Source organism: Amblyomma americanum, chromosome 3 (assembly GCF_052857255.1).
Source record: "Amblyomma americanum isolate KBUSLIRL-KWMA chromosome 3, ASM5285725v1, whole genome shotgun sequence".
Lineage (NCBI taxonomy): Eukaryota > Metazoa > Arthropoda > Arachnida > Ixodida > Ixodidae > Amblyomma > Amblyomma americanum.
In genome coordinates, this window is record NC_135499.1 from 133,138,596 (window position 1) to 133,158,758 (window position 20,163).

A 20,163-nucleotide genomic window follows, 5' to 3' on the forward strand; every position below is an offset into this window, starting at 1 on the left:
ATTTAAAGTTTCAAGCAAATTTTGTACCATAACTACCTGCGGGGTATGAAATCTAGGCCAGCGGACTCCAAAAAAGGAAGTCGGCTTGCAACAAAAAACAGACAAGGAGCGGTGTCAATCTGATTCATATATCCTTAAGTACTTCTGAACAGTTAGGAATTGAAATCTAGATGATAAAGGTGGAATACGGGCTTGAAGATAAAGCACGTTATTGGCCACGAAGTTGGGGAGGCCAAGGGAGAACCGAAGTGCTTCCCGCTACAAAAGAACGAGCGGGCGAATTTTGTAAGCAGCCGTAACAGAAAACAGCACAGATCCAAATTCTAAATTTGGTCGGACGTACAAAACATAAATCATCAAAAGTGCGTCTCTCCGCATTCCAGACCGGAGATTACTTAGTCTACGCAACATGCCCACAGCACGACCCCTTTTCGCTGCAACATGGCCAATGTGAGAGCGCCATGTGAGGCTGACATCATAAATGACACCAAGATATCTTCATGACTTAACATGAGGAATATTCTGTCGCTGGTAACTGAGAGACAGATGAACAGGATGTTTCATTTTAAAAACAAGTACAGCGCAGTTGTTTACATGTAAGGTGAGACGTAAGTCACACAATCATCTTTCGGGCAAATTCAGGTACAATTGCAGGCGCACTTAGAGAGATTGAATGTTAGGTGCTGCAGTGAAAAATGCAATGTCGTCCGCATAGACGTACGTGCGTATGTTTTGATGGCAGGGATGAGAGCTCACTAGAATATTAAAGAGCACAGGCGACAAGACTGCCCCTTATGGAACACCTCTGGTTTAGTTATTACTTCCTGAACTCACACCATTTAGTATACAAAAAAACTGTCTGTTTTCAAGGAATGGAGATATCCACGCAAGTAATTCAGATACTGCAGAGTATATAATCTTTGCAATATTATGTAGTGTTCAACGCTGTCATAAGCTTTGGCTACCTCTAATGTCACCAACGCAGCATGCATTTTTTGTGCCGCACAATACGCATGCGGCTGTCAAGATCGGTGTGAGCATATTGAACATTTTTGACGGGAACCAATTTGACAGAGACTAAGCATATTATTGCGGTCCACAAGCACGTAGGGGTATGACCCTTTCAATTAACTTTACCACGTTTGATGTCAATGAAATGGGCCTAATATTATCCAGAGAATAGCCACCACCATTGTTTTTAGGTAAAGGGATCACTTTCGCGATGTTCCACTCAGGAGGAATCCAAGCATGTTTGATTGAAAAATTAACCAACTGCAATAAGGATGTAGGGGACTCCTCAAAGAGGATCCTTAACATTTTTTATGTTACCCTATCAGGGCCAGGAGGAGCAGTCGGTAACCTCAACACTATCGGGGAAAGCTCGGGAAGGGTAACAGGGGGGACACGCTGAAACTGGTCTACTGACGCGGAGCGCAAAGAAAGTACAGAGGCGAAACGCTTCTGAAATCCTTTGTCTCAACTGTTTCTATTGCTTCTTGCGGGGTCAAAACACAATAGGGTGAATTTTCTGACGCCGGAATCTTTTTCCGCGATCTTAAGAATCCGAAAAGTGCGCGACGATTTCCTGATTTTGATAGGAAATCAAAATGCTCGGATTTATCATTTTCTTTCGCTTGTGAGATTGTGCTAGTAAAAGTAGCCGCAAAAACTTATTATCATGCCAATTTTTTGGGCACTGATTGTGTAGGAGCTTCTTCCATGCAGCCTTTCTGCGTCTGTAATCCCGCGAGCAATCTGTATTCCACCATCTAGCTGAAGTGTTCACTCATTATGTACGTACCAAAAGTTCGGACTTCTCTCGGCATTCCTCACTAGCCAAGCATATGCCTTTTACTGTATGCTCTTCAGTAGAATTAACTGCTGAAGCAAGAGTGGAGCGCAAAGAGGACTGAAACTGGTCATAGTATATATATGACCTCAACTGAGAGCACGCTTGAGTTAAGTGGCATTTAACATTATAAACGATATGTTTGTGATCGCTAGATGCTCCACAATGTGCACAGTCGACCAAATGAGCACAGGAACATTAGGGCTGGTGGAAGTTAAATCAAACAACAGATCGAATTTGTGGGCGGAGAAATGTGGCCGAACCTGAATTCATACACGAAAGCTTGTTACCAGTAGCCCATTCCCAAAGGCGCTTACCACAGAAATCTGTCATAAAGCCTCACGACACATGATGAAAATTAAATTCACCGGCCAAGAGAACTGACCTCTGACAATTAATGCGCAGGAGATCAAGCAGCCTGGTACCCTCCGCACACCAAGGAAAATAAACATTTACTTATGAAAACATAAGGCACCCTGGAATTTCAGTCTAAAGCCAATAACTCACAGTATATAGTAGAGAACTGAAAAGTAATCTTAGGCCTCTGGCAAAATTTAGAAGAAACTAGTATGAGTAAGCCTCCTCCTTTTGGCTGACAATCTTGTCGAAATGAGGAATATCTTTGCAAATGGAACTGTTTTTTAGATGTAAGCCAAATTCCTTGTAATGTAATTATGCCTGGATCATGTTGAGATATATGGTACAGTAAGTCTGTTGAAGCTCAAAGAGGTGACCGACAGTTCCACTGGAGAACTCTTAAAACCCATATGGTTGAGAAATCCGGGAAGCAGCAACTGCCTGCCCTAAAATGGTTTCTTTCGTCTTAGAGCCAATCTGTTGCTTCTTTGATTTCGGCTGAGGATGTGGAGAAGAAGGGTTAGACATGGGGGATCCCCTGCGTTTGAGGATTCGCGTATCCGAATCCTCCATCTGTGCATCATGAATAATTTGAGCATTATCTCAATTAGTGGACCGAGGAAGTGGAGAAACAGCAGTAACTTGTACGTGGGGCTGATACTGCTCAGACAAGGAACGTTGGGTCATTAACGAAGGAATGTCTGACATGGCTGAAGTCATTCCATTTTGCATGGCCTGGGTAATCTGCTTTGACAGAGCATTAGATATGCACTCTCTGACAGTGGACACTATCCTGTCATCTATATGAGCCATAGGCTTCCAAAGGAGTCACTATTGGCAGAGAGATAGACGAATCTTGTGCCACTCCTGAACGGGCTGACACACCTGCATAGCCGTGAGCTTTCTCTTTAATTTCTGATGTTGCCTCGCGCCGGCAACAGTGTTTGCGGTCGGTTGTCTAGAATTTGTAATTCATGATCCCGAGAAGGACAATCCATGGAATTTGCAGCGTGAGATCCACCGCAGTCAACACTTCTCGTTTTGATCAGAGCATAAATTTGATGGATGGTCATTGCCGCACTTGCAACAGCACTATGTGGACTTGCAGCCACGGGCACTATGGCCATATCGCCAGCAATTGCTGCACTGCAGTGGCTTAGACGGAAGGGGATCTACAAGGAAGATTAGGGGCCATGCTTTTATTTCTGAGGGGGAGGCAGTACCCGCAAAAGTGGTAATAACCGTTTCCGTTGGCACCCGCTCATATTTCGCCTACCGGCTACAGCGATGCACAGCAGCAACACCCCCTGCAGAGAGAAAGAAGGTCGAGGGCCTCAACTGGAGACAAGCAAGAGTCCATACCGCGAACCAAAGCTTTTGTACAGGCCAGATGAGACGGAATGAAGCTGTTTACCGAAAGATACCCAAAAGAAGAGCAGTTTAGAAGATCATTTACGCACGGCAGGTCTGGTGAATGGAACAGAATCCCGCCACGTCCAAACTGACTTACCTCGGTGATTGCCTCATAAAGGGAAGTGGCCGCCCGGAAAGCAGCTCGAACAGGCCCTGGATTGTTAATTTTGATATAACCACCATCCTTTGGCACCAGCGCCACAGGAATGCTGCGGACGCTGGAGCGTTGAAAAGCTTCCAGAGGCATCTCAAGAGGCTGTAGTGAAGCCGACTAAGGGGACCTCCCCTAGCCGGACGACTGCGTAGATATTACCTGCGATATACAAACTCACCGCGTGCGTTGGCCACAAAGAAAGAATGTGCAAAGGCACAGGGGGCAAAGGAAAATAAGACCAACTGCCCAATACTTAACCAATTTCTCGACTTCCTCCTCCTCCCCTTCCTTCCTTCCTTCCTTCCTCAGGTTGCTATCCACGAAAGTGCTCCAAGTCAGTGCACGTCGCACCCCGGTGCTCGTTCATCGTGATCAGCTGGAACACAAAAAGAGTAGTGGGCGTGGCGTCTTTAGAGACAATAACAGAGCTGGAAAAACAAATAGGATCGGAAGGGAATCGTTACATTAAACCAATTACCTGCAACGCCTCCTCCATATCCCCAAAATTTTTTCAAGAGTTTCCCTTTATTCCCTCTCACAGACGTGCAGCTCATTTTCGGAAATGCTCGCAAGCGTGTGTTTCGTGTGCGCACTTGTTTGACCTCTATGGGCACACCGGATGCAATGCGAAACGTTCGCTTCTATAGCACTATTTGATTCATGTGGGTGTGATGGAACATGTGGAAAGAAATCGCGACTGACCCTGCATGGGCTGTGTAAAATGAAAGAGCTAAGGGTGCTGGATGTATCCATGTTATCGTAGAATTATTGAAAACTTCTTGCGTAATTTTTGGCTCAATGCAGACACATTGCTTTCACGGACACATTTCGGCACCCATTCCAGGGCCTGTATATTCTTTCGCACGCGAGGATGCACAGAAAGCGAATGTTCATGTAAGCGAAGTGTAGTCTCGTATGAAAAGTGCACCAATATCATATTCCAAGCTTTACTATTCCAACCATTACACCACATTATCCATGCGCTGTGCAAAATGTTCTTTGCTGCCATGTTTCTTGCGCATGCGACGCTTCTTCAGCAATCGCGCAAATATAGCCGCACTATTCATTCATACGCAGGGCTCGCACGGCATGCAATCCGATTTTACCCGGCGCAAGTCTTCAGTTCGATGTAAGTAAAGTGTCACGTATACTATTAATCTCGAGCACACTAACACTCCCTCGTATACGGTGTAGTTTGTCGTTGCTCGCAGCAAGAATATTTGGTGTTACCATGCTCGTCTTTCCATACGTCAGAGAACCTGTGAACTGGTAAAGCTAGCTTCTCATGGAACTTGGGCACGTGGCAAGTTTTCGGTCCGGTTGCGCACTGTTTCGACACGTGTGCGAGTCAGTATAGACTGAACAATCGCAGTTTAGTTTGGTTATTTTGCTGTCTTAGACGGCGGTCCTATGTGTTGATGATCATGGGTGCAATCTAGCAGGCGACTACAAGTAAGTGAACAGCTCTTTGGTGTTGGCGGTAGGGCAGAAATGAGGGGCTGGTGTGAGTTCGTTTAGCATTCTCGTTCTGCCGTTTGCAACAGCGGGGAGGAAAGCTGTCAGCGCATAATCTTCTTCATTAAACGCGTCATCGTTTTGCATGGCAGCACCATGCTCATTGAAGTGACCTGTACATTCAAAGTAAACAGCGATTCCTGTTTCTCGCAGCCCGTCTGAAAACTGGGTGGCTGCCTTACTGAAATTTGCACAGTAGGCATGTAGATGTGCTAGCAACAAAGAATTAGAATCGAAAAGACAAAGGCAAACAAGCGAACAAACAAACCAGGAAGCAAGTAATATAACTAAGAAACGAACGTCAAGCGAAGCAAGAAAGCCTAAAGCAACCAGACATGTTTTTTCACCCTCAGTTCAGTATTATTCACGCGCTTTGCATACCGGAGAATGGAACTAGCTTACTACGCCACGCTCTGCGCTCCCTTCAACGCTACGAAAAATGCGTCGCCTGCGTGCAGTCGGAGGCACCACCATCCGCGAGATCTCCCATGCGACCGCATCACTCATCGAGCACCACTGGCATCTCGTGCCGCTTTACGTGCTCGCGTTCCTGTGCGTGGTCATCTCCACTGCAAGCGTGCTGCTCTTCTTGCTGTCCCGCACCGAATCGGCGCCTCACCTAGACGCTTGTTCCACGCTGAGCTGCAAGCGCGCCCTGCGGGACCTGGAGCGCCTCATCGACGTGTCCATCGATCCGTGCCACGACTTCTACGGCCACGTCTGCCGCCGCTGGCTGAGACGCTCCGATGGCGGGTTCTTGGAAACAGCGGCGTGGGAACTCTTGCGGGACCTCAACAGCAGCCTGAACGACGTGGACGAGCACCACCGCGTGTCGCCCCGCTTGTTCAACCTGGCGCAGTTCTACCAGCTTTGCCACCGGTTTCTCAGCGCGCGTGGGTTGCAGCTCTCCGACATGTTGAGGCCGTTCAACCGATACCACGACCTGCTCGCCCTCCCTACCTTTCCCGAAGTCATCAAACGCACGGTGAACCTGTCGCTGGCACAAGGCGTTCACACGCTGCTCAACATGCGACTTGTGCGCATCTCCAACGTTACCACCAGCCTTCGGATTGGGCGCGGCCGCTCGCTGGCGAACAAGTGCTGCGAGAACTCGACGGCCGAGTTGCTCGTCTACCTCAAGAGTCACGTGATCAGCATCTCCACGACGCTGTTGAAGAAGCATGGCAACATAGTACTTTCTCTCAGCGCCAACGACATCGCGGAGAAAGAATGCTTGGTCCATTCATTGCTAGCGGCGCCGATGTTTTGACCAATGATATTGTTTGTGTGCCGCCCAGCCGCACTGTTATATGTATTTATATATGTATAAATTGTTTGCCTCGTTGTCATGCCCAGGGGGCTGAGGCCTCGTGAGGCGATACCAAGCCTTTAGCCTCAGTCCTCTCTTAGGCAATTGTCTAAGAAAAACCAAATAAATAAAGAAGAACAACGTCTCGGTTTTTGGTTCACTTTGCAAGCATGTCAGAAGCCAGCAGTGGCTGGAGGCCATTAATGCTTTTCTTCCATCCGGCAGCCGTCCGGACAGGCATTCCAGAGCACTCGAAGACAACGCGGACGTCATCGCACAGGCACTGGACTTCTTCGGAAGCAGCAAGGACCACGGCGTGGCCTACATCTACATCCAGGTCTTAATGGAGGCGATGCGCTTCGACTACTTGCGCCGACGCAGATCCCACGGTCCAGATGGCCCCGCCAAGACGTGCCTGCGTGCTACATGGAGTGCACTGAGTGGTTCCAGGGACCTGATGACGTCCACGTTTGTGGGTGCGCACGAGAAAGTGGCAAGAGCAATCTTCGAACGCGTACTCTCTTCCGTGGTGCTGGATGCTGAGGGCTCTGTCTGGATGGGCGACCTCTTCAGGCGGAACGCCAAGGTCATGCTCGGAAGCGTATCTATTCGGAGCATTGCTGCCGCTTCGTTCAACGCCAGCGCGAATGACGAGAGTGAGGCCCGAACCTGACAACGTCATCAGCGTTAAGCCTGTTTCCGGGACTCTTCATGGAACTGAGACAGGTGCGCCAGATGGGACTTCTGGAGGACCCACCACGCCAGCTCACCGGCACAGACTGACACGACTGCGACCACTTCTTCGAGAGCCGCGTAGTGTACGACGTTTTCTCTAACTCGCTAAAAGTACCAAGGGCTGTGCGACGTGAGCCCATCTTGTACGAAGAGGGCGTACCAATTGAGTTCGCCCTGGGAACCTTGGGTATGCTTATGGCGCGAGAGCTGCTCCGAGCTGTGGTCCCCAGCAACGTGACAGGACTGTGGACGAGTCAAGAACAGGTGAGGGTCTTACTTGGGCATGGTGTTGTCCGCTGTATCCTCGAGGTAGGAGTACAGCGGTGTAGGAGCCAGAAACCTTTGATAATCGTATTAAGTGCTGATAGGTAGTATTTTTGGAACCCATAAATTAACTGCTAAACAATTAGACTGCGCTAGCTTATAGTCGGATAGAGGTCATGAAGGTAGCGGCAAATGTCCCTCGAAGGAGGACCTCCAGCCAATGCCGTGGACCGGTTCTGATGTCGCGGTTGCAATGCCGCAAAGGTTTAGCAGGAAACAAAAGGAGACGGTCCTTTGTCTCCTTGCCGTGGGTGTAGGTTTTTCGGGCCAGGAGTCGTGCAGGGTGGTCACGGGGGAGGTTTTAGACTGGGTACAGGGTTGGTGGTGAGGAGCCCCCTTCCCAAGCCACGGGGAGAAAAGATCCTCTCCTTCTCTTTCCTGTCTAGCCACTGCTGCATGGCCATAAAAAATCAGCTGTTACAGCGTGAAATCGCAGATGACTGGCAAGTGCTTCCGTGAAATGACAGTACCCGTGACGTCACGGCAAACGGTCGACGTCATTGGCTGGAAGGCCTCATTTGAGGGGCATTTGCCGCCGCTTTCTTGATTGTATCCTACTATAGATTACCCTACTTTGGGAATATATGCGCGGTGTCAATGTTTTGACGTCAGCCATACGCAAGAGACAGCCCAAGAAGGGTTTTAACTAAAGAAAAATTTGTGCCCTTATTAAGTTTTCGTCAGTAGTAATCACCCAGCTTTGACGTAGCGGGTAAGACATCTCCTTGGAAAGATAGCTCGTTATCAGTGTCTCTGCGCATGCATTTGTCTTTGAACGCGATAGCGTTAAGGGTCCCTTTCTGCAGAAAATCCGGCGCCATCGTCTGCGTTGTGAGCGAAAAACGTTCCGGGGGAGGCTGACCCACGTTTCCTATCAAAGTAAAGTAGAGAATTGCGAATTCCGCATATATGTGGGCATTAACATATTAACACTATCGCGTCATACGTTTTAAGTCATTTACCCGAAGAGCCAACCAGGTACACAAAAACTATGCGGACACTACAAGCCTATGTGAGCGCGGACGAGGGCACTTGCGAATGTGCGTATACGAAGGTGTATTCGAGCGCTACAAAGAATGCATCACAAAGACGGACACTGCGAGTTCCCGAAGCATAAATAGCTGCAACGTTTTCAAGGTCATGAAGATATGGGGCATTCATAAGCAGATAAAATTTATCCCTCATGGGATGTCTCTAACATAAATATTTGTTCGATCCTCCTTCATGCTTCGCTGTGTTCAAAATTAGCGCAGGATTTTAGCTACGCAGTTTTTGCTCTCGCGCAAATTGCGAACTAATTAACAAGACCTACTTTAGGCTTGCCAAGGGGAAGGGGGGTGTAATGTGGGGGTAACTTGCTCCAGCAATCGCTTGGGCGGATGTGGCGGCAGCCGGAGCGCTTACTCTTTCAATCTTTTCTTTCGCATCTGTTTCTTTCCTGGAGCAATGTTAGTGGTCTAGTTGGAGATCGTCATTTGCTCGTTTGTAACTTTCGTCTACGATAAGTACCTATTTGCTAAACAAAGCCGTTTAGTAGCCCTAGCGGTTGGCCTGCGTGGCATATGCGTTGCTCGTATTGTCGGCGGCGAGGACAGAGATTCATGCTAGAGACTGCGGGCATAGAACTGAGTGTCAAGATTTCCGGAAGATAAGCTTGTGTTGGAAGACAACTCGCAAGTATGTAAATCTTTGCGGCCTCTGCACGGCGCAGGTGGCTTTCCTCCGGTACGATCAGTGCGTGGACTCCCTGGCGCGGCGGGCAATGAACGTGAGCCTGGAGCGACCGCCCGACAACCAGGCACCCGAGTACTTCTTCTGGCTACAGGGGGCGCGCACCGCGTACGACGTCCTGAGCGCCTCGTACGCGGCCGAAGAGCGGAGGTCGTCCAACTGGAACAGCTACTGGCGGGAGGCGCAGCGCACCTTCTTCCGGCGCCTGTGCCTGCTTTCGTGCAGACCTCATCACAGCGACCTACCCTCAGTGCCGGACAACCAGTCGGACTCGGCTAGCTAGCAACCTGTCGTGCCTCCTCGGGTCTCCTGCTTGTTACGCCTGCTCAATATGCCCGAGTTCGCCGCGGCATTAGAGACCGGCCACATGCCGCCAGCGTGCTCGCTCGCATGACTCCGTCTCCTCGAGGGGGGGAATGGCCCGCAGCGAGCACTTGGAACCGAGCGTCTTTGTTTAAGGGCACATAGTTCGCGTGCGAATACCAGGTCGAGGGCCGACCCGCTTATTTCACTCCACGTCGATCTTCACCGTTGCGTCCAGAGTGACGGTCACCTGGCGACGGTTCGGGTGCAGTCGGGCGGTACACTTTAACCACTGCGGCGCGATCTGTTCTTACGCGAAGAGTCCGCAGTTTCGGCCTAAGACAGCTCGCGAAATGACCACGCTCGTCCCAAGCGCGCGGCATTTCGCTGTTTTGATGGGACTGACTTGTTTTACACTCGCAGAGATAGAGGTCATATAATAGGTCGTACGTTTTTTTTCACTCGCTGACCAAATATGTGTCGGTGAACAATCTCAATTTGTTTTCAGGATTTGTGCCTAAGACAGCTGAACATTTGAAACCATGGCGTGTGTTAGTATTTGTTTTCAGGATTTGTGCCTAAGACAGCTGAACATTTGAAACCATGGCGTGTGTTAGTGCGTGTGCTGAATATATGTGCTTTATTTTAGACCTTTTAACGTATTGTACTCTCAGTATTTCTGGAACTTTTTATGTGAACAATGTACCTGTTTGCTGATTGATGATGTAGATTTGTCACGGCAAATTTAGTGTTGCTCCGTAATCACATTTGTCTTGTGTTGGCCTGTTTTTTTTTACAATCTCTTTCCGCTTTGCTAGAATTTGTTGGTGGGAGCATGTTTTTCACTTTATGTGGCAAGTGGGTATTCTGAGGTGTTCAGTCGTTGCTTATGTTGATATTGTAGTGCGATGGATGATGTCATGACGATGGTGGCAGCAGAGAATGGGTAGTGGTACAAATCGTGATATGTACAACATTCCATCACTATGCTGTAGTATGGTACGGGACAGCTTTACCAACATCAAATTTGTATTAGTTTAATTAACAGGAACCGATTTAGGCCACTTGATCGAATATTCTTCCCTTTTTTAAATTCCTGGAACTTCATAATTAAAGTGTGGAGGCCTGTCATTTATTCCTTGCCACTGACTTTTACACGCTTCCCACCTCCCTTTCTGCGTCACAGCCTCACGTCTTTAAATTTAAATTTAAATTAATTTTGAGTAGCCACTTGTCTTTCCGCATTCATTCACCGGGGAACCAGGATTACTAAAAGGACAAAAAAGTACATCACACTCTACTCAGGCACAACACAACCCATGGTTCCCCGCTGTTTTAGCCTGTGTTCTTTGAAGGGTTTGGATCAGGAATTACGTGGTGGAGTGAATAGCGAGAGGAGGAAGGAGCTGAAGACTACAATTATTTTAGAACAGTGAAGTTCCGCACATGACAGCACGTGAGAAGATGCTGAGTAAGCAAGCGAGTGGTACGCTACTGGCGCACACGTTTAATCCCTAGCCAGGGAATCTGCACGTGATCGATGTCATAGAGGTCTCTCGAGACGACTTCGGAAGCCGCCCACCGCATGAGGTGGCGCCGTTGCCCTTGCAGTGGCTCCAGTCCGCCTCCCCGCTTTGCAGTTGGTGATTGACTGAAATTCAGTACCATGGGAAGCAGGTCCTGGTTGCATCGGCCTTTAACCAGGGTCAACTAAATGTACAGTGCCCAGCAAGGCCTCCAACTTCGAACCCCGGTAGTTCGTTGAGATTGAAGGCGATTGCTGCCGAAGTTAATCGCTTCAGGGAAGAGGGATGGTCGACATCCAAATAGGGTGTGCCACCATGCCGGTGGGAAAGTTGTGGCACCTTCCTTTCTCCGCCGCCGTTCCTCACGGGAGAGACCTGCACTAAGATCCGAGTGGTCACGCAACGCAGCGACCGCGTCGCCACAGCTGATGCTCGGCGAACCCCTTCTCCCTCAAAGCTAAGGAAGACCCATCTGCTGTTGACGCCGCCACCGTGGCGACGCTCAGGATGTTGGCTCCACGCTGACGCCTCTTTAAAGACGCGTCTGTTCACTGCAGGTTGCGCGTGAAAGTTTCTCTCGGGCTTGAGCTCTGTCCTCAATCAACACCGCAGAGCAAACCCCTACATGTATATTTTGCATTGAGGTGCCGTCCGAGATTGCCTAGAATCAAACGCCTGCTAAAATCGGGAGTAGCATATCTCTTCCTGCCTTCAGACACTTGCGACTGACTCTAGCGACGACATTAAAAGCCCACCAGCTAATTTTAGTCACACGCAAAAAACGTAACTGACCAAGACTCCAAGACTCGATCTCGCCAATGCTCACGATGACCCTCGATATCGGAGCACTCCCGAGGCCACCTGACAAACGTTTTCTTTTACAGCTGCATTCTGTTTTGTGAATTTGAGTTTAATCTAGTTTAAGTGCACGCAGTGGACATTAGTTTCATAGTCATCCCCAGAGAAAAGAGTCGTTTGCGATCGTTCATTAACTGCGGTCTATTGATGCCAACCATAGCGTCCACCGCAGGAACGCTTGAACTTTGTCTTAATTATTGCGTTTAGGTGCAGACCTTCAAACAATTCCGTTCTTCAGAAAATCGAAATAAAAAGCGGGTCTTCGAAAAAAATTCAAACGGCCCTTCATAAATTTGCTAAAAACTTACTCCATCTGCCATGCTGCGGGTGTATAATAGCCTGAGTCACGGCGATAGATCTACGATTCTATACCCTAATTTGAGCCAAAAGCAAATACCTCCCAGTATCCATATCCTGTGTTAGAAGAAACTCGCATTGACGATCACGCCTCTTTTCACGCAATGTAAATTTTAGGAGCAACTCGCTCCGAAGGTTTGGCAGCGCGCTTTGCTGATAGCAAGCGTGTGCTGTATATAGATGCCTTGGACAGCTGTCGTTAGTGTTGTAATATTTGGAGCGGCCCCCACTTGTACTGTGTCCCTCACGCTGGGTGACTACGTAACGCTTATGCAAGACGTATAAAATAAGTTTACCCTGTAAGACAGGCGAGAAACAAAATTATTCTTTTGCACTTAAGTCTGCTTTTGAACGCAAATGCGAAATCCTTTCCCGGTCCTCTGTTTATTCTTCCATTTTTAATTTTTTATTTTCTTTGTTTTTAATATTCTTGAATTTTATCGCGTCTATTTTTCATTTTACCTTTAATTTTTTCCCAATTCATTATTTTTCATTTTTTCTTTCATTTCTTTCAATTAGTTTAATTGACATGTGGAGCGGGCACTTCTTGTACACGTTTCCTGCACACACTCATGAGCCAAGAAAGACTTTCGCCTTAATACGTGCAACCTTTAACATTGGCTCTGTCTTCTTGAAAGACAGCCGCCACACGACTCGCTGAAAGGCATTCCACGCGTAGGTCGTCTCCTGCTTTCGAAGGTTATTATTAAAAAAGGTCGGAGCCGTTACGTTTATTTCAATCTAATAGGAAAATCGGCCGCACTGAACAATAATTCGAAGTTTCTTTTAATGCTCGGAGCGTGATCATCGGGTTCCTAAAGTAAACAGACGCTCAGAATCATCTTTCGACTGCCATAAATAGTCATAGGCGACCCACGACTATGTGGGGACCCATGAATGCCAGTCTTACGCATCATTAGAAAGAAAAAAAAAAGTCATGCTTTCGAGTTTCGGTGTTTCTACTCCTTTGACGACCTCGGTGTTATACAACGTCTCTTTCGTTCGTTAGTTCGAGTGTTAGGGCATGTGGTGATCAATACAGTCGCGTACGATAAAAATTGCAAAGTAGGTTTAAACCGGGCGTCACGCTCGAGGTTACGCGCTCTCTCTCTTTCGACAATGAGTGGTTTTCTCAGTGTTTCTCGAACCGTATACGGCTCTCGCGGGCGTAATTCTTTTCGCGCCGCGGCGACTTTCAAAATGGCGCCGAATTTTGTGACAGCCGGATTAGCGCATTATTCAGCGAAAGCTGTTAGCTCTGATTCCGCTATTAAAGTTGAGCTAACCTTCCCTGTATCTGCACTGTCCCATGACATCCCCTTCCCTCCTGGCCTCTAAACATGGAGAGGGATATACTTCTTGCCACTTTGCCACCTGTCATGGCGGCCATTAATTGAATTGAATATATTATGTTAAATAAATCATTTCATTCAGTAATTAAGGTCTTAACGGCTGACGCTGTATATCACAAACTTGTGCTTTGGGCCGGTTAGGCGCTGATCTCCTGAACGGTTACCCGTCTTTCCACAACGGATCCCTGTGGCACATAAATTTCATTAGGCCGGTCGATCTGTGCGTCCGGAGGACCTAAAGAAGGAACTCGCAAAACTTTGCCTTGTACACATAAAACAGCTGGGTGTTTATATCAGAAGGAAAAGTTCACAGCAGAAACGGAAGTACTACGAAGGGTGTCACACAGCCACATAAAAGCGAAATCAACAAATTCAACAAGTCTCGGATAACGTGGCACGAACAATTAATTAGCTCGGAGATGGATACAAACATAAATTAAGGCAACCTTAAAAGTGTTCTTGCGCTGTTACGATGCACAGAGACAAAATAAACAATAGAAAGCAGATGCGTGCGAATAGATCGTTCAGGTATATACAACGCGAAAAGAGTTCTCACCTTCCGGTGGAGCCGAGCAGAGGGTGACGGCGAGGTGTTCGTAGCACGGTCTCGTGGGGAGGACGGTCGGACGCTCGGTTCCGCGGCGGGCACCCGAGGGACTGCATCGCCCCAATGCGGACTGCCCGTCGGCGGTACGAGCCCGCCTTTCTAACCCTTCGCCAATGTTGCGTGGCGCGGCCCCGTCAAGTCCTCGAGCTGCCCTCTCACTGCTCCGAGGTTCCTATCGGAACATGCCCGGCTTCCGGAGGGGGGGGGGGGGGGGGGTGTCTCCCGTACATTTCAGTGTTTAGGAGGCGGCGCGTGAGAGCACTATAGAATGCAGCGCTATTTGGCTACACAAAAGCTCTAACGCCTTTCCTGACCACTAAGTGCAATTATTTCAGGACCTGGCGCGTCAGAATGAAGATGCTGCGGCGGTGGCCTCTCCGACGAGCGCTCAGGAGGAGCTCTCCAAGATCACCGACGACCTGTCGCCTGTTGGGAAAGTCGTGTCACCACAAGTGGCTACTGACTCACCTATGGTGTGCTGCGGCGGTGCTTCGGTATGCTGCATGTCGAGAGCGTGACGGACATTTACTATACTGCCAGTAATGAATTTTAATAGCGGAAGCTTGGGAGTTATTCGGGCACTACATTCAGGTGCATAAGACGGCGACGGCCTGCTACACGAGCAGCCGCTGATGGTCTCCACCTCCAGCTCCAAGCCAGTCCAGCTACGTCCCGACAGAGCGGTAGGGGGGGTGGGAAAGAAAGCAGATTGCACAGCAATCAGGCAAGAGAGGGAACAGTGGGAGATGTTGGCATAAGAGGCACGGCAGCTGGGACATGGAGTGCAGGTGTTAATGGGTGTTGAGTTATATGTGTTGAAGGATGTTATATTGATGAAGGATAAACAGTGGGAGAGGTTGGCATAAGACGTAGGGCAGCTGGGACATGGAGTGCAGGTGTTACATGGGTGTTGAGTTATATGTGTTGAAGGATGTGAGCCTCCTGAACACAGAGACCACTGTGTGGGTCGGGGTAGAGTTTATGATCAAGGCGCAGAGCACTCTAATACTCTTTGATGATGGCTTGTGCTACTACTACTAATGAGATTTGAAGAATCTCCAGAATATCACAAAAAACCTTTCACCAGATTAGTATATCAATCAGCAAAAGCTCTTAGTCTTGGTTTAATCATCTAGGTTAATCCCCCTCTCCCACCCGGTTACTTCTCTCTCTCTCTGCCCTGTCGCACAGAGAGAGAGAAAGCACTTTATTTGCACCCGTCAGAGAGTATGGGTGATGGGCGAGACGCAGCTCCCCTTTCTCCGTCTGCCTCCCCCCTAGACGTCAGCCGGAATCAGTTGACTTCCGGCGGCGGCCTGGGCATGACCGATGACTTGTCGCTGTACATGTTCTTCCTGGCAATGGAGGGAGGATTCCCATGACTCTCTGTTTCCATGTCGACCATTTTGCGCTGGGCAAGCCCACAGCATGTGATTTATGGTCGTTATGTCTTCACAGTTTTTGCAAATTGGAGAGTGCACCTCAGGATGCCATTTGTGTAGGACATACGGGTTTGCAAAAGTACCCGTCTGCAGTTTTCGCCAGATTACTTTTTCCTTCTTTGTGAGAGATGTATGGGGGGGAGGCAGGGTTCTCCTCCCCATTCTGTAGTGTTCTAGAATTTCACTGTAAGTGATTAAGTGTCGCTTTTTGGACAGGGAGTATTCTACCTGCGCTGGGGCCCGGTGTGTGAGTGCTCGGGCGACCTCGTTGGCGATCTCGTTCCCTGTGAGTCCACTATGGGCGGGTGCCCATATTATGCTAACTAGGTCATTAGGTACGTTCTCCTTGCCTGCTTGCAGAATTTTGCCGGCCTCTTTGGACACTTCACCGTTGTCATAGGCTTTGATTGCAGTTTTAGAATCGGTGATGATAATTCTAGTTGATGGGTTTGTGATTGCCAGGGCAATCGCCGCCATCTCTGCCACCTCTCGTGAAGAGTGTCTTACGCTACAGCCTGAGATTAGCTCGCCTTTGTCGCTCACTACTACTGCAGCGTAGTGGCCTTCTGGGTACTCTGCCGCATCGGTGTACACAACCCCTTGTTTTTGGAGGAGGGAGCTTTGGAGTCTTTGGACTCTGCTTCTCCTGCGTTCCTCGTTGTGTATGGGGTGCATGTTTCTTGGGATGGGGGGTATTCTTAATTTGTTGGCAATCTCTTTGGGGATGGTGGTTATCCCCTCTCGTGATTCTGGGTTTTGGTAGCCCAGTTTCCTAAGGATGGATCTGCCCGTTTTGCGGCCAGTTAGTCTGACATATTGTGCCGTGAGTTTAGCCTCGCACATTTCCTCTAGTGTGTTCGACACTCCTAGGTGGAGGATCGTCTCGGTTGATGTGCACGCTGGTAAACCTAGGGCAGTTTTTACCCCTTTCCTGATGATAATGTCTACCTTGTCTCTCTCTGCTTTAGTTGTCTTTGGGTACGGGATAGCGTAGGTGATTCGGCTAATAATGAAAGAATGAACAAGCCTAAGTAGGTTCGCCTCCTTCATCCCCGCGTTTTTGTTTGCTATCCTCTTGAGAAGCCTGCATGTTTGGTTGGTCGTGGCTTCAAGTCGGTTTATTGTTTCGGTGTTTCTCCCATTTTGTTGTATCCACATACCCAGTATCCTGATCTTGTCCACCCTTGGGACCGGGGTGTTGTTGACCAGGAGCTGGATATTAACCTGCTGCTGGCTCATGATTAGCATCTCCGACTTTTCCGGTGAGCATTTTAGCCCTATGGGTCTCAGATAGCTTTCCGTTTCCCATATTGCCCTTTGTAGGGTGTCTTCTATTTGCCCATCGCTCCCCCCTCTGTCAACCCAAAGGGTGAGGTAATCAGCGTAGAGAGTGTGGCAGAGGCCCTCTAGCTTTCTGAGTCGTTCTGGCAGCCCGATCATTGCAGTGTTAAAAAGAATAGGAGAGAGCACCGATCCCTGCGGTGTTCCCTTGTTGCCTAGCATAATGTTTTTTCTTATTGTGCCCCCGATTTCTATGTTTACCGTTCGGTCCGTGAGGAAGCTTTTGATATAGTTGTATAGCTTGAGTCCTACATTTAGGTGATTGAGGTGCGACAGGATCGCTTGGTGTTTGACGTTGTCAAACGCTTTGCTAACGTCAAGCCCCACTATGACTCTTGAGTCGCTAGTCTTCCTTTCCAATACTTGTTCTTTGATTTGTAGCATGACATCGTTTGTGGACAGTTGTTGTCTGAATCCGACCATGCTGTCTGGGTAGAGTTCCTTACCTTCCAAGTATCCGTTGAGCCTATTCTGTATGACGTGCTCCATGAGCTTGACTACACAGGAGGTTAACGATATTGGCCTAAGGTTCTCAAGTTTGAGTTCTTTTCCAGGTTTGGGGATGAGGACTAGATTTGCTGTTTTCCACTCCCCGGGTATCTCCCCCTGTTCCCAACACTTTTGAATGAATGCTGTTAATTGCTGGAAGGAGTCGTCATCGAGATTTCTAAGCATCTTATTGCTGATCCCATCTGGGCCAGCCGCAGTTTTTCCGCGGAGCTTGTTTAAGGCCGCTTGGACCTCTCTTATGGAGATTGGTTGGTCTAGCTCCTCGTTGTTTTCGCCGCTACAGTCGGGCAATGTTTCGGTGTTTGTTTCTCCTATGTACCTCTCTTTTATCTGTTTGATCATCTCCTCCTCCAATCCCTGGAAATTGTGGGTTAGTCTTAGCATTTTTCTCCTGGTCTAAGCTTTGGTGCTGCCTGGGTCCAGGAGGTGTCGCAATAGTTTCCAGGTGGTGACGGAGCTTAATTGGCCGTATAGTCTATCGCAGATGTCGCTCCAGTGTTGTCTATTTAGTGTTTGGGCATGGCTCTCAATTTCCTTGTTGAGAGCAGCTATTCTCCTTCTCAGGTTACGGTTGCCCCTTTTTTGGGCGAGCTCGGTTTCTGCCTCTTTTTTCTTTTGCCACAGTTGTCTCATGTGGCTGTCAACCCAGTTTTGTTCCTCATCTAATTCTACTTCCTCCTCAGCTGCTTTGCACGCCTGCTTGATGCCATTGACCCATTCAGCTATGTCGGTGATCTCCCCGCAACCCCCTCCGTTGGCGCGGAAGGACTGCCAATTGATGGATTTGAGGGTTTTCCTTTCCCGTTTGATGTTGACCCCGTTTTGAATAACGATCTCTATGATTCTGTGATCACTGCCTAGGTTCTCTCTCGTGTTGTGCCACGTAGCCTCAACGTCCACTCCTATCATGGCCAGGTCGGGGGAGGTGTCGTATGAAACGCTGTTCACCTGCCTCGTCGGTGCGAGCGGATCGTTAAGGAGGGTTAAACTGCATTGTGTCATGGCGTCCTATACTTCCCTCCCTTTTATCTGGGAGTGGTTGTATCCCCATGCTTGGTGTGGCGCATTAAAATCTCCTACTATTACGAGACGCTGCTGACCTTGTGCCAGTGCTTGCGCTTTGGCAAAGACCTCCCTGAAGCCGCAGCCATTCCTAAATTTAGGAGAGCTCTAGACGTTCAAGACTAGCAGGCGGCGTTCTTTCCGCCTCTGCGGTATAATCTCCGTTAACACATAGTCAATCTGCGTGCATCCTACCTCATGCTGCATGACAGTGATATTTCTCTTCACCAGGGTAGCAGTCTGCGTGTTTGGCGACTGGCCTGGGTACGTTTTGTATCCGCTCAGTTTAGTGTTTTTTCCACATTCTTGCAGCGCGATGATGTCGGGACCATCGCGTCCCGCAAGGTAGGCTTGGAGAACGTTTCTTTTTTTGTAAAGCCCCTACAGTTCCATTGCCATATTGTGTTTGCCCTGGTGTTGAGTCTGGCCATGATTCAACCGCAGAAGGATTTGTTATTGTTGTTCTGCCAGTTGGTCAATTCTAGTTCCCATTGGAATAACTAGTTGGCTGAGCTGGACGGAAAGTTGGTCTCTCCTCTCCGCGTTACGCTGGGTAGCTATGGCCGCCTGTTGTACTACCTCTTTTAGTTGCTGCATGTCTGCCTCAAGTTTGTCTGCCCTGCCCTCGGTCTTCGTAAGGCCCGAATCGGTCTTTTTAACTCGTTTTTTCTTTGGCGGTGCAGGTACCTCTGGCTCGGATTCGGACGACTTATCTTCCATGGCCTCCTGATGCGCTTCCGGTTGTCTGAGTTGAGCTTTGAGCTCAGTGTTCTCTCTTTGCAACTCGATAATGTGATTACGGAGCTCCTGCATCTGAGCCTGTGTTTGCTCCTGGTAAAGTTTCCATTGCTCCTGTTGCTGTTTTATCATTTCGTGTTGTTGTTTCATTTGCACTTTGAGCTCCCTCACTATGTCGGAGTCATGGGAATTCCCCGCTTCCCAGCCTACCTTTTTGGTGGGTGGTGCCCCTTGCTTCTTGGGCGGGGTTGGGGTGGCCTGCTGTGGTAGCCTCGGAAAGGATGTAGACCGGCGTCGCTCCTTGCTCGTGGCCCGCGTCTTGCTCGCGTCCGGCCTGCTGCGATGCTCTGGTAGTTTCTTCTCCTCCTCCTCCTGCTGCTGGAGCTTCTCCCATTGTCGTGTCTTAACGATGTACGGGGTTCTGAAGATCTCCTTGCAGGTTCTGTCGCCGGTGGGGTGTGGCTGGCCACACAGCTTGCAGGTGCAGTTGCAGTCGTGTCCCTCGGTGGGGTTAGGGATGCCGCAGCCACTGCACTTCTCCTTGTTGCTCTCGCATACGTCGGATCGGTGTCCCAGGTCTCCGCACTTATAACATACGTCGTACTTTTTCTTGTACAAATAACAGTTCAAGATGGCACCTAGACACTTGATTTTCCTCGGTACCTCCTTGGTGGAGAATG